We start from the raw sequence: 14,941 nt of genomic DNA on the forward strand, positions 1-14,941 counted from the left end.
AAAGCCGAGCTATAGTGATTGTTATCTCTCTTCTGGATCTAGCCACCCAACAAGTCTACCGGGCTCCAGGCTGGTACTGAGGGTTGTCTGCACATAGTCCTATGACATGAACTGTATGTGGGTCTCTCAGCCACGGATACCAGCACCTGTTCCGGTGGAGGTGGCAGGGGGTGAAATGGACTCTGTGAGGGTTCTTAGCTTTAGTGGTTTCATGCACTATTTTTGTGCTGGTTGGCCTTCTGCCAGGAGGTGGCACTTTCCAAAGGGCATCAGAGGTGGTAATATGGGGAGGAAGAGGCAGTGGGTAGGGCCCTAGAACTCCCCAGAGTATATGCCCTTTGTCTTCAGTTACCAGGCTGGGTAGGGAAGGACCTACAGGGTGGGGGCAGAACTAGACATGTCTGAGCTCAGAGTCTCCTTGGGCGGGTCTTGCTGTGGCTGCTGTGAGGGATGGGGATGAGGTTCCCAGGTCAATGGAGTTATGTTCCTAGGAGGATTATGACTGTCTCTACTGTGTCATGCAAGTTGTCATGGAAGTGGGGGAAAACCGGCTGTCACAGGCCTCACTCAGCTCCCATGCAACTTGAAGGGCCAGTCTCACTGCCACTGTGCACCCCCTAACAGCACCAAGTCTGCTTCCAGGGAGTGGGCAAGCAGGGCTGAGAACTTGTCCCAGGTTACCTGCCTCCCAGCTGCAAAAGCAAATATGGCTTTCCTTCTTCCCCTGCCTGTGGAGTCTGCACACCAGATTCACGCCCTCCCCCAGGTTCTGGCCAGGAGGCTTCTCCATTAGTTCAAATTGTTACAAAGTTCAGCTGGAGATTTTCTCCTCCCTGTGGACTTTTCCCAGCACTTCTGGCCACCCTCCCAAAGGACTCCTGTGAGGCCAGGCAAAAACGTCTTACTAGGGGACCCATCAAGCTCCCAGGACTTTTCTCGCTGCTTCCTCTACCCCTGTATTTTGCTTGGCTCTCTAAATTAACTCAGCTTCAGGTAAGGTTAACATCTTCTCGTGTAATCTAGGCCTTCAGTTTCTCCAGTGGGGATGTGTGTTCAGGGGCGGACGATCTCCCTTCCCCGCTTCCACAGTTTGGGCCCTCACAGTATTTAGGGTGTCCCCCGGGTCCTGCAGGGGCAATCCACTTCCTTCAGGGGGGTTTGTGGGTCCTCTCAGGTTTCCTGATTTATTCCTGCAGTCGTACTGGAGCAAAAATTCATGGTGTGAGTCTCCGCATGCTGCTCTGTCTGTCCAAGTTGGAGCTGCAGTCTAGTCCTGCCTCCCATCCACCATGATCTGACCATAATTATATTTTATTGTTGTATTTTTTGCATATTTTTTGATCCACAATTGGTTAAATCCACAAATGCAGAATCCTCAGATAAAAAGGGCTGACCATATGTTTACTGATTTATTTGTTCATCATTTCTTCTTGCATTTTAATTCTTCCTTCTGCTTTCAACTTTATTCTTCCTGAAGTATATCCTTTTTCAGGGACTGTGTTAGTGTCTCTGTCTTTGTTCTGAAAATGTTTTTATTTTGCACTCACTCTTTTTTTTTTTTTTTTTTTTGTTAGATGGAGTCTCACTCTGTCCCCCAGGCTGGAGTGCAGTGGAGCAATCTCAGCTCACTGCAACCTCCGCCTTCTGGGTTCAAGCAATTTTCCAGCCTCAGCCTCCCAAGTAGCTGGGATTACAGGTGCATGCCACCATGCCTGGCTAATTTTTGTATTTTTAGTAGAGACGGGGCATCACCATCTTGGCTAGGCTGGTCTCAAACTCCTGGCCTCAAGTGATCTGCCTGCCTCAGCCTCACAAAATGCTGGGATTACAGGCGTGAGCCACCACGCCTGGCCTGCACTCACTCCTAAGTGGTAGTTTAGCCAGGTATAAATTTTTTTCTTTTTTTGCTAGGATTCTGAACATTTTGATACATGATTTTCAGGCTTCGATTATGACTGTTGAGAAATCTTATGATAGTCTAATTGTTCTCCCCTTGTAGAGTGCCCTGGTTGCTTTTAACACTTCCTTTTGGTCTCTGAGGTTCTGCATTTTGACCATAATGTGTCTAGTTATTATTTCATTTAATTTAGTCTGCCTGGAACCCCTATAATTTCTGAATCTATGATTCACGTCGCTCATCAACTCTGGAAAATTATCAACCATTTCCTCTAAAATATTGTCTTGGCTCCATTGTTTTTATTTTTCTTTCTGGAACTTCTCTTAGATACATAGCAAACCTTTTTAGTCCATCCTTCATGTCTCTTAACATCTTTTTTACATTTTATGTATTTTCAAACCTTTGCAATGAATTACGGACAATTTCTTTAACTCTAGACTTAAGTTTATTTATTATGTTCTGTTTTATATAAACGTGCTGTTTTATACAATATTATATTTTAATTTTGGTGACTATATTTTTCATTTCATGTGCCTGTCATTTTTCCATCATAATTTTCTCTTTTCTTACATTTTTCATCACTTCATTTATGTCTTCAATCTTTTTGAGCATATACTTTTATGAATTCCTATCTAGTAGTTCCATTTTCAGAAGTTATTAGTCATGGCCGCTGATATAAACTCATGATGGATTGTTTCCCAGTGAGTTTTAAATTTTGAGCCGCATCCAGCAGAATCCCATCTGTGGAAATCCTTTAAAGCCAGGGATCAGGATGTGTCCTTCCAGTGGGATTTTGTGTTTGCTGCTGCCCGTCTCTCCAGGCCATCAGTAGCGTCAGCCTTAGGACACTTTAACACTAAAGTCTTAGCTGGAGGATTCCTGGACCACCCAGATAGTATAAATTAGAACCAAACTCAGCCAAGGTACAGGCTGTGACTACAAACTCTCAGGGGGTCCTTCTTCCCATCCAGACCCAAGTCATAGCAGATAGGCTTCCTTGCTGTCTCCTTCTGCTGGTGAATGAATGTATTTTAATCCATTACTTTACTGTGCATGAGGCCCACATATGATTCTAACTTTAAGCAAGAGCCTTGGTTCCAACCCCTCTGCCTGAAGTAGGCCCAAAGCTGTGTCCCTGAGAAGGTTCAGACCCAACCCCTGGTCATCACCAGGTCTGAAAACAAGCCATGCTCCTACCAGGGCTGCCACAATGCCTGACCACATATTTATCAGTCTATTTTTCAGTTTACTCTTTAATTTTGAATCTGGGAATTTCTTTAGTTTTTTACATGTTCAGTTATATGTTGAAAGTGGTATTTGTTGTATCATATTTAGGATTTCCAGTTGTTTTGTATCAGAAGAATTCCCAAATTATATTAGTTCACCATATTGACAAATTAACATCTGATCCTCCGGCAAATTAAAGGCTGAAGCAGGAGGATGGCTTGTAGCCAGGAGTTTGAGACTAACTTGGGCAACATAACAAGACCCTGTGTTTACAAAAAAAAAAAAAAGAAAAAAATTAGCTTGGCATGGTGGTGTGTGCCTGTAGTCCCACCTGCTCAGGAGGCTGAGGTGAGAAGATCCCTTGAGCCCAGGAGGTCAAGGCTGCAGTGAGCTCTGATCATGCCACTGCACTCCAGCCTGAGAGAAAGAGTGAAACCCTGTCTAGAATGAATGAATAAATAAATAAATGAATAAGCTTCCTTATTGTTTGTTCAGGCACTTCATGACCTCATATTCATAAGTTTATTGCCTCTCTGGGCAACGTGTCAGCCTCAGTTTCTTTCTGTTAAAACACTAGGCCTCTCCGTTTTTTAAATTCAAATCCCTGGGAATAGGTACTTGGTTGGACCAGCTCACCTCATCTAGGCAGAGCTCCTCACCCCAAGACTCCCACAGGCCATGGGCAGCCCATGAGTTGGCTGCTTTTGAGTCAGATCCAATCAAGTGAAGCTGGAGGAAGAATGAGTCTCATAGCACAAAACACTGTGGCTAATGGTGCCTCCACCAGGACCATTTCCTTAAAAAGGCCTGTGGACACAGAAGGCACTCCCAGAGACAGTCCTCCTCCCAAGCACCATCAGGGCAAGATACCACCATTCCCTGAAAGCACAGCATTTTACCCATGAACAAATGAATAAATAAACAAACAGCGAGTTGAACAGCCCGTAGCCAATTGTGATGGTTTGTACAGGTTTCAGCTTGAAAAGCAGTCACTAATGAGCTGCTTGATCACATTTTTGTCAATTATTTAGATGTAGAGATCAAAGTCAGATTATAGATTGGGCACAGTGGCTCACATCTATAATCCCAGCACTTTGGGAGGCTGAGGTGGAAGAATTGCTTGAGCCCTGTAGTTCAAGACTGACCTGAGCAACATAGCAAGACCCCATCTGTACAAAAAATAAATTAACCAAGTGTGGTGGCCTGCACCTGTAGGCCCAGCTACTCGGGAGGCTAAGGCAGGAGGATCTCTTGAGCCCAAGAGTTCAAGGCTGCAGTGAGCTATGATTGCATCACTGTGCTCCAGCCTGGGTAACAGAGTAAGACTCTGTCTCTAAAAAAAAATTTAAATGAAAAAGAAAAAATAGTCAGTTTATACATCTGATGTATGCCACAACGTTGAAAGAGATAACACTTTCTAGAAATGAGGTTCAAATGGTTTTGGTTCATTACAATAAACAAGATTGAATTTAATAAGGATTAGGGAAAGCCCGAAAGTTATGTCCAAAATTCCAGTGGTGAAGCACAGGATTGTTGTGTCCTGACTTGGCAGCAACTCATGGACCAAGAATCTGGGACTTTTAGTGACTGACATTTCAACCTGACCCTGACTAGTCCTGCTCAACTCCTACCCAAATCCTCCAGGCCCTGGTGAAACACGTGGGGCCCACAGGAAAAGAGCTCTCCATGGTCGCCCTGCCTCTGTGAGCTTCAATCCTAACTTACCTGTCTCATCAGCCTCAGGCTTAGCTCTACCGCTGCCCATTCTCTTCTGTACCCCAACATAGCCTCCTTAATTTTATGCACAATTTAATTTTCTGGGTCCCTTTCATATCTCTCTGCTCGTTAGTCATTTCACTTGCAGTCTTCTGGGTCTGCAATTCATACTAGGAGCTTCAGAAGAAATGAAGGATACATTTCTCCTAGAGAAGAGACTATGGGAAGCAAAATAGGACCGTCAAATGAAAGAGAGGATGGTCAGGCCCTGCGCTGCTGCAGCCACCACTGTTAGAACCAGAAGGGAGAGAGTTGAAAGAATCAGATGTCTGTTCAATACTAGCCACTTACTGTTCCAATGAATATGTGCGAGCACTTACAGTCTGCAAGGTGATAGGCGCTTTGGGCCATCCAAAGGAAGGACTTGCCAGCAAATGGAATGCATTCCGTTGAGCTCTAGTGTTGAAGGGGGATCCCTGACCTGCTATTGAGAATGCTGCAGAGTTGATTGCTGCATTGGGTAAGGGGACTAGACTCACCCAGTGGCAAAATTCTGTATCTACAGTGCCATCTCCAAGCCAGGCCCACTCTCCCAGAAAGGCACTGACAAAAATGAATCTTTTTGAATGCAGAGGAGTAACAGACCACAAGCTGTAATTTCAAAGGGGTCAGAATGACCTGCAGAAAAGCCTGCAAATATTTCCCTACCTGTCCACTTGCTTCTGGCCCTTTAAATTAGCCCAACCCACTCCCAGGCTGCACCTGCAGAAGATGAAGGGTAGCTGAAAATAGCCACCAGTGTGCAGAGCAATTTCCCAGAACCTCCATTCTCTGATTTGGCTCAGATTCTATCTTAGCTTCCTCCAATCTCCTGGCTCTGACTTCACCTCGGTTATTTGAACCTTGGCTTGACTTATCCTAGAGACCAGAGAGGTTTTCCAACTTGAGCCAGCATCAGAATCACCTACAAGACTTATTAAAGCAGAAGCTGCTCATCCCCAGAGGTTTGTTTTTGTTTATCTTTTTTGAGACAGGGTCTCGTTCTTTTACCTAGGCTGGAGTGCAGTGGTGTGATCAAAGCTCACTGCAGCCTGGACCTTCCAGGCTCAAGCGATCTTTCCACCTCAGCCTCCCAAGAAGCTGGGACTACAGGCACGCACCACCATGCCTAGTTAATTTTTAAAAATTTGTTGTAGAAATGTGGTCTCACTATGTTGCCCAGGCTGGTCTCAAACTCCTGGCCTCAAGTTATCCTCCCACCTCAACCTCTAAAAGTGATGGGATCATAGGCGTGAGCCACTGTGCCCAGTCCAGAGTTTCTAATTAAGTCAGTGGGAAGGACCCAAGAATTTGCAGCTCTAACAAGTTCCCAGGTGAGACTGATGCTGCTGGTCTGGGAGCAGGCTTTGGAAGTCACTGCCTAGACCCAGGCGTGGCTTTCCTGGGTGGGATTCTAACCCAGCTCCGCAGAATCCTACCTCTGTCTCCTAAGCTATCACAGCCCCAGCCATTGCTCCAGTACCCAAGGGGGACTTGGGATGTTACCAATGAAATGATGCCTAAAGTTTCCCAGCATTTGATTCTGAAACCCAGGGTTTCTTGATCTATCAATATGCAAGTGCCCCAGAAGGCATTTTGCCATAGTTTTACAGAGATAATTAATTAAAAATCTTCTGGGAATGGTGTTCCCTCATCGAGAGTTAGCATGTTAAAAAAGAAGAAGAAGAAAACTAACTCTCCCAAATCTTCCTAAAGATTTGACCCATCTTCCTAAAGATGAGACCCAACTGGTGGCCTTAGAGTTGCAGACTGAAGTACCCAAGCAGACAGCTTCACAGAAACAGTCAGGGTCAAATATTAACAGCTGGCTCTAACATAACTCTTATTCTGTGCCAGGCTGTGTCATAAATACTTAATATATATATTAAATACATTTATTTATGTACGTTTTATTTAGTTCCTCATAACAAGCCTATAAAGAAGATTTTGTTATCCTCATTTCGCTAAGAAAACTGGGGCACAGAGAGGTCAGGTAACTAGAATGAAGACACACAGCTAGAACATGAGAGAGCCAGGACCAAGCCCGGGAGTGGAGCCCTCAGGTCTATGCATTCCCCACTGCACTGCACAGCCTGGGGTAACTTACACAGACTCTGAAATCTGTGTTCTGGATCCAGCCTCCTTTTTCTGCTGAAATATGTACCCCCTAGTTGGGATCCAATTTTCAGGTGCCTGAAATCCTCCACCCTTTCCTTACCATCCCACCTTGAAAGAAAAGTGTTCCTTTGTCTAAGAATTTAATTTCAGGCATTGGCAAGCAGAGAAATTTGGGAGAGTCACTGAGGAGGGCCTAGACCATACCAGGTCTTAACTGGCCAGAAACATACACCTGACAGGTTCTTGACTGTTTTTCAGCAACTTAGTGGAGGTGGGATTGCTGGGAGAAGTCCCCAGGGGCTCTCCCCTAAATGGCAGGCCCTTCTGAAGTCATGGTAGGCCAAGGCCACTTACAGGTTTTGAGGATATCTCCAAAAGAAGGGTTTATAATAAATGTTTACATTAAGCAAACACACGTTTAACCCCCCAAATAAATATACTGGGAATGTACAGTTGACCCTGGAACAACAAACGGGGTTGGGACACCGACTCCTTCAGATTGAAACTCCTGGTCAGGCATGGTGGCTCACACCTGTAGTCCCAGCACTTCGGGAGGCCAAGGCAGGAGGGTTGCTTGGGCCAGGAGTTCAAGACCAGCCTGGGTAACATAGTGAGACCTCGTCTCTATTTTTTTCAATTATAAATTAAAAAAATGAAAAGACTCCTGTGAATTCAGTATGTCCCGCCATGTGATGGCATGGCAGTCTGTCATCTGAGGGTTGTGGGAGGAGAGTCTTCCCTGCCTTTTGGGTAACTGGAGACACATCTGCAGAGGATACCCACAATCCAAAGCTGAGCACCCCCTCTCTGGCCCAATGGCCACCCCTCCCATCTGTGACAGGCCTTGCTGGAGGGGCCTAGCTCTGTGGACCCTGGCTGAGGCTCCAGCATCAGTTGGGCTTCATCTCTGGTTTCTCCCAGAGCCCAGACCAGCCTGCCCAGCACTGTCTACCAACCGGAGGCCTCTCTCAGTCTTCTCGCTTCCTAAGCTCCAGCTGAATTCTCCCAGCTTCACTCACTGCTGCCCTAAAACTGAAAATTCATAATATTCTAGTTCATTGACCAATATTTTAATAGGCATCTAATGGGTCTTTTGCTCCTAAAAATCCCTTACCTCATATCCTGGAGCACAGCTCTAAACCTCTATATCATTTCCACCTCTGGTTGTGAAACTTGACCAAATCCACAGAGTCCTTGGCTTGCTTCTCCTTTACTAAAAGAAGGGACATGGTTTTGTTTTGAGTTTGCTCCTTTAGTCTTTCACAAGGGCCATAGGACCACATAGACACCATTCACATCCAACGTCTGCATGTAAGACAACGGTGGTAGCAACACTGGGTTGCCTGGGCTTCTTTTCGCTGCTGCAACAACGGCTAAACATTTCCCAAGAGTGAGTGCGTCTCAGCATAAAGATAGGGTAGGCAGATAAGATGCATGATGCCCAGTTAAATTTGAATTGCAGATAAACAATAAATACTTTTGTAGCATAAGTATAGCCTGTGCAATTTGGCAGATATACTTACACTTAAAAATTATTAGTTGGGTCAGGCACAGTGGCTCGCAATGGTAAGTAATCCTAACACTTTTGGAGGCCAAGGCAGGAGGATTGCTTGAGCCCAGGAGTTTGAGACCAGCCTGGGCAACATAACAAGACCCCATCTCTCCAAAAAATGAAAAAATTACCTGGGTGTGGTGTCTTGCACTTGCACAGCAACTCAGGAGGCTGAGGCAGGAGGACTGCTTGAGCCCAGGAGATCGAGGCTGCAGTGAGCTATGATCACGCCACTGCACTCCAGCATGGGCAACAGAGCAAGATCTTGTCTCTAAAAATTAAAAATTAAAGTAAAAATTAAAAATTATTAGTTGTTCATTTGAAATTCAAATTTAACTGGGGTGCTGCATTTTTATTTGCTAAATTTGGTAATGCTAAGCTGACATCAAATAATCCAGTTTAATGAGAGTTCTGTGAAAATATTATCAATAAGTACAGGCAGACCAACGGCCTCACTAAAGTGCCTGCTTTTTGCCTACAGAGCAGCAGGCATCTGATTAATGATCACAACTGACCCAGTGTCCAGTAGAAAACAGGAAATTCCCCAAAAGGACATTGCAATGCTACTTGAAAAAAAAAATGAAATGAAAAATACTACATGGTCAAAAGTTAACAAGATCTACCATAGTTACCAAACACCCTTTCTAAGGATGACGCGGGGTGAGGTTGGTAAAGATAGCTAGATCTCTCCTCTATTATAACTTTTCCAAAGGTACTTACCTAAAATGCAAAGGGTGATTCAGGACACCTAGGTCCTTTCCTTATTCCAGGACTGGTCACTGTAGGATTGGTGTTAATGTGAAGACCTTAACAGTAACTTCCACCCCATCCTCAGTGCCTCAATTTCACCCTAGATGCAAACAGAGACCATCAGAAGGCCCTCAGAAGAAAAATGTGTCATGTAGTCAAGGAAGTCTCCCACCATTTAAATAAACAGCCACGGTGAGGTAGCTCTGCCCCTCCGATGAAAAGGGAGGAAAAGTGCCTCATTAAAAAACATTTTCAATAAAAAATTTTCATCAGAAACATTCACAAGAGGGTTTTGGTCAAATGACGCAATAATTTTAAGGCAATAATAACCATGCTTTTGAAAGTCGGTGCTGATTACCAGGTGTATTGAAAATGGCCTTGGGGAAATCTCTGTGCAAATATTTCCTTTTTAGTTTAATTTCAAAGACTACTTAAAAGGAAAAAGGGAGGATGTCTGCAGTAATAAAGGAGCAATCATTTGCACCTGGACAGGACTATGTTTCATCCCAGAATCTGGAGCATTTTGTGTACAGATGGGAGAGCCCGGGTGTGCGGCGGAGGTTGCGGGGCAGGGAAGGGACATGGCAAAAAAACAAGGTACCTCTACCAAGGTCACACAGAAACACAGGTGAACTCGATAGCACAGCTCCCGCCTGAATACAATCACACAGCCTCCCTGCTCTGAAGAAAGCATGAATCACGTGATGGGAGGTCCCTCCTAGCTTCAAAATCAAAGCCTCTGCAGCTGCCACAAAGCTAATAAGGCCATGGCCAAGTTTACTGAGCATCTGCTACATGCACAGCCCGTTAGGCACCACAGGGGAGAATGAAGACGGATAGACCCTGATCCTGCCAGCAAGTGCGAGATGAGCTCAGGAGGCAAGACTGGCTTGTGCATGTGTGCAGAGTGACTTAGTACTACCCTCTTTACGGAGAGATGGAATCTGTCAGCAAGGGTGTGAGGGGGTATACAGACCTTCCTCAGGCCTCCAAGTGTAGGAGAGACTTAGATAGAAATGTGGGACATTTCATAATGTTTCATAATATCTTATATTCTACCCCTCTCTACTAGAAAACTGGAGAACCCCTGCCTTTCCCCCAAGAAATGCAAAATAGACTTCAGGCTGGTCCTAGGCTGTTTGCAGAAAACCAGACATTGGAGGTCTCTTCCAAGAAGTTCAAAAGTGGTTCTGGTTAGTGTGTCCCTTCTCTATTTGTGTTTTGCTGGTTTCTTGCCCCACCCAATCCTTTATTCGCTCGCTCTTTTCTTCTTTTCCTTCCCACAAAAGAAAAACTCATAATGAGACCACAAGACAAGGACAGCAGAGAAGCTCCTGGATTCTCACCCATTTTGCTGAACTCTTGGGGGAGCAATGGTTCCTGTTAGGGCTGAGCCATGGTCTGAGCTGGGAGGAGGATCACACTGACCAGGACAGGACCGCTGGTGTCCACGCTCCCCCCATCCACTAAATGCTTACAGAATAAAGGATTCAACAGGTCAGCAGACGGCCACTATTAGAGGGACCCGCTGTCATCCACTACCCCAGGGCTGGTCACCAAGCAGCCTGGATGTTCTGGAATAGTTTCCATTTCAAATGATATATTGACCCCATAAATCATCCAAATGGCCTGGAAATTATAACATTTCAGCATCCAAGCTACAATTTCAAAAATGGCCCCTCACATTTGGAATCGGTACAAAAATCTTCCACCAGCCCAGATCTCCTGGCTGGGTTTCAGAAACTAGGATCACTGCTAGAGGCTGGTGGGAAAGTACGAAATTTGACCTTCATGATCCCCACACACCCTTTCAGCCACCTGTTCCCACCTACTGCCCAGCTGACTCCACCCTCCCTCTGCCCCTTTTTGGTGAAAACCTGCCCCAATTAGCATCTGGCAAGCACACACCAGCAAAAAGACTGAGGGGGATGTTAGGATATTTGCATCCTCACAAGAGACAGCGTCTTGAGACAAAGGGATGAAATCCTAATAAGGAATTAGGGGGTTTAAGCAAAGTGTAAGAGAACATAGAGAAGGCTGGGCTTCGTGGTTCAAAGTGCTGTAATCCCAGAACTTTGGGATGCCAAGTTGGAAGGATTGCTTAAGCCCAGGAGTTCAAGACCAGCCTGGGCAACATAGCAAGACCCTGTCTCTACAAAAAAAAAAAAAAAAACAGATTAAAAAATTGAGTCGGGTGTGGTGGCACGCACCTGCAATCCCAGCTACTTGGGAGGCTGAGGTGGGAGGATCACATGAGCCCAGGAGTTGGAGATTGCAGCGAGCCATGATCATGCCACTTCACTCCAACTTGGGAGATGGAGTGAGACCCTCTCTGAAAAGAAAAAAAAAAAAGCGAGAGAGACAAAGAGAGAGAATATAGGGGAAAGGAAAGTGAGGGATCTCTGTGGAACCCTTTGAAGCTGCCCTGCCTATTTGCCACGTTAAGTCTCCTACATCTGAATGGGGTGGCGGAAACTGCAACTGCTGTGGTTGAAGGAGAGAGTAGGTGCCAGGCAGGACTGAGAGCCCCTTCATGAGTGGCCAAAACTGGACCCAGCCCAGTGGCTGCACACACTTCTGATGAAGGGGCCACATGGCAGGAATAAGTTCCTTGATGACCTGACTTGAAGGTCACTGGGCACTGGCTGGAAGTCTGGAGGTGAATCCCATATACTTTTTGCACTTCTGCACCCGGTATCCCTGAACCCTGCCCAGTGCTGCACGGTGGCTAATATCACAGGAAGCACTCAGCCTACTGCTGTGAAAGGTACTAGGCTAGCCACTGTTGGTAGTCGCCATGTCCCAAGAATCACAGCTCCTAGGGAGCCTGGGTCACATCTCAGCCAGAAATGGTGTGAAACAGAGGTCTGTTCTGCTCATCTGCAGAAGGGAAGCCCTGAATTCTGCCCCAAACATGGTCTCACCCAGCTGGGTGCATCTTGCCATGGCCCACCTAAAAGGGACACCCTAGGCTGCCTGGGTTGGTGGTCTACATTCCCTGGGCTCACCTGTCTTCTCTCTGCTCCCTGGTGACCACTGTCTCCCTTCTGCTCCCTCCCCATACCTACAGCATGGACCTGACTGCTACCTCCTCATTCACATGTTTTGATTCCATACTCTTGGCTTTCTTATTTCTGATTCCTTGCCTTTTGCTGTGATACTTCCGATTGTCTCCATCTTTGGCAAACCCTGGGACACACCTTCCCTAAGTAGAATCCCCATAGGGAGAGGTGTGGGATGAGCCAAGAGAGAAACCACGCTTGAAAAATCTCTCTTTTCTTTGTTCTTCTGGCTGCCTGCAGAAGATGGGTAAGCTTCGCCCTTTTCCAGTCCTCTAATCAAAGAGGATGCATGAAAGTCTTTGAAGAAAGTTTCTGCAGAAGGCTGATTCACCCTCAATTTTTTTTCTCCACCTTCTCCTCCTATGGCCTGTAATTTCCACAATTAGAAATTAATTCCTTTGAATTTTTTCTGCTAAAATACATATAAGCCTGGGAAAGGAAACAGCAGTTGTATTCCAAAGTGAACGTACTTATTCTGAAAGAGTATTTTGATAAGGGGAGAAAGAATTTAAGAGTTCCTGGGAATGAGGGAATTGGGAACGGTTAAAAGGAGCCTCAAAGAAAGGAGAAACAACTTTGGAATGGAAAGATTCCATCGGGAGGGGGCCAAGCCAAATTTTTCCTCTCTCAGAGCTTTGCACAAGCCAAGCAGGTCAGAACCAGGTCTCCAATCAGCAAAAGGAGGTAAAAAGGTTGGGGAATATTGGAGCAAGTTCAGGCATTGGATACAAAGGCTTCCTTTAGTCTAGGCATCGTGCAAGCCCCAAGGGTGCAGGGAAAGGTAAAACCCAGGTCCTGCCCTGAATGTACAGTTCACAACATAGTTGGGAGAATCAGTAGTCATCATTTGGGTTGAGGGCCTTGGATGTTCTGGCCACACACAGAGGAGGGGCACGGTCAGCAGGCACCTGATGCAGCCTGGAGAAAGGGGAGGATGGGACACATAGACTGGCTACAAAGAGGAAGACAAGTTAGAAGTAGCCTAACCAGTGACCAGGCATGGCAGCTTACACCTGCAATTCCAGCATTTTGGGAGGCCAAGGCAGGAGGATCACTTGAAGCCAGAAGTTCAAGACCAGTGTGGGCAACATGGTGAAACTCTGTCTCTACAAAAAATAACAAAAAATAGCCTGGTATGATGGCACACACCTGTGGTCCCAGCTACTTGGGAGGCTGAGGTGGGAGGATCACCTGCACTGGGAAGGTCGAGGCTGCAGTGAGCCCTGATTGTGCCACTGCACTTCATCCTAGGTGACAGACAGAGACCCTGTCTTAAAAAAAATCAGCTGAGCATGGTGGTATGCAGTTGGAATCCCAGCTACTCAGGGGCTAAGGCAGAAGGATCACTTGAGCCCAGGAGTTTGAAGCTGCAGTGAGACATGATCACACCACTACATTCCAGCCTGGGTGACAGAGCAAGACCCTGGCTCTAAAAATAAATAAATAAAACTTTTTTAAAAAAAGAAGTAGCCCACCAGGAAAAGGAAAGGCATATCCAGTGGAGGAGAGCACATAAGCAAAGGCTTGAAGGAAAGCACCTTCTATGTGTTTGGAATGTAGGTCCTTAAGGGGACATGAAGGGAGATGAGGCTGCAAAGGTGTCTGGCCATCAGAGCACTGGAGGTCATGTCAAGAAGTTTCAACTCCTGGCCGGGCACAGCGGCTCACGCCTGTAATCCCAGCACTTTGGGAGGCTGAGGCGGGCAGATCACCTGAGACCAGGAGTTCGGGACCAACCTGGCCAACATGGTGAAACCCCATCTCTACTAAAAATACAAAAAGTAGCTGGGCGTGGTAGCGGGCGCCTATAATCCCAGCTATTTGGGAGCCTGAGGCAGGAGAATCTCTTGAACCCGGGAGGCGGAGGTTGTAGGGAACCGAGATCGCGTCATTGTACTCCAGCCTGGACAACAAGAACGAAACTCCGTCTCAAAAAAAAAAAAAAGAAGTTTCAACTTCCTTGGGAAAGCAATCACAAACTTCTGAAGAATTGTAAGCAGAGGACTGCATGGCAATTTGTATCTGCCTTGTTCACCAGAAGGCAGGCAGATGATGGAATGGAGGGGAAAGAGGCTGGGGACAGGGGCACCAGTTAGGAGGTTATGATAATAGATTTGAGATGAAGGACTCACCTGAAGCAGGTGCAGAGAATATAGAAGAAGACTGGGAAGATCTGAGGACCACCGTAGGAGCTGAGGGAATGTAAGAGGGTGACAACAATTGCCTGGATTGCCAGCAGAGCCACTGGGGAATGGCTAACTGTCCACTGAAAAAAGGAAGGCAGGGTTGTCATGCAGGGCTTAGGCTTGAAAGTTTGGATGAAAGCAAAATTTCATATGGCCAACATTGCACTTGAAAATCCCTTAAATTATCCATAATGTACAGTAGAGATCATCACAGGTTTGGTTGAATCAGATGAAGTTCCAAGGCCTTGTTATATGTGAAATGCAGACTTTTTTTTTTTTTTTTTTTTGAGACGGAGTCTAGCTCTGTCGCCGGGGCTAGAGTGCAGTGGCCGGATCTCAGCTCACTGCAAGCTCCGCCTCCCGGGTTTACGCCAGTCTCCTGCCTCAGCCTCCG

Source organism: Colobus angolensis, unplaced genomic scaffold, assembly GCF_000951035.1.
Source record: "Colobus angolensis palliatus isolate OR3802 unplaced genomic scaffold, Cang.pa_1.0 Scaffold52, whole genome shotgun sequence".
NCBI classification, from domain to species: Eukaryota; Metazoa; Chordata; class Mammalia; order Primates; family Cercopithecidae; genus Colobus; species Colobus angolensis.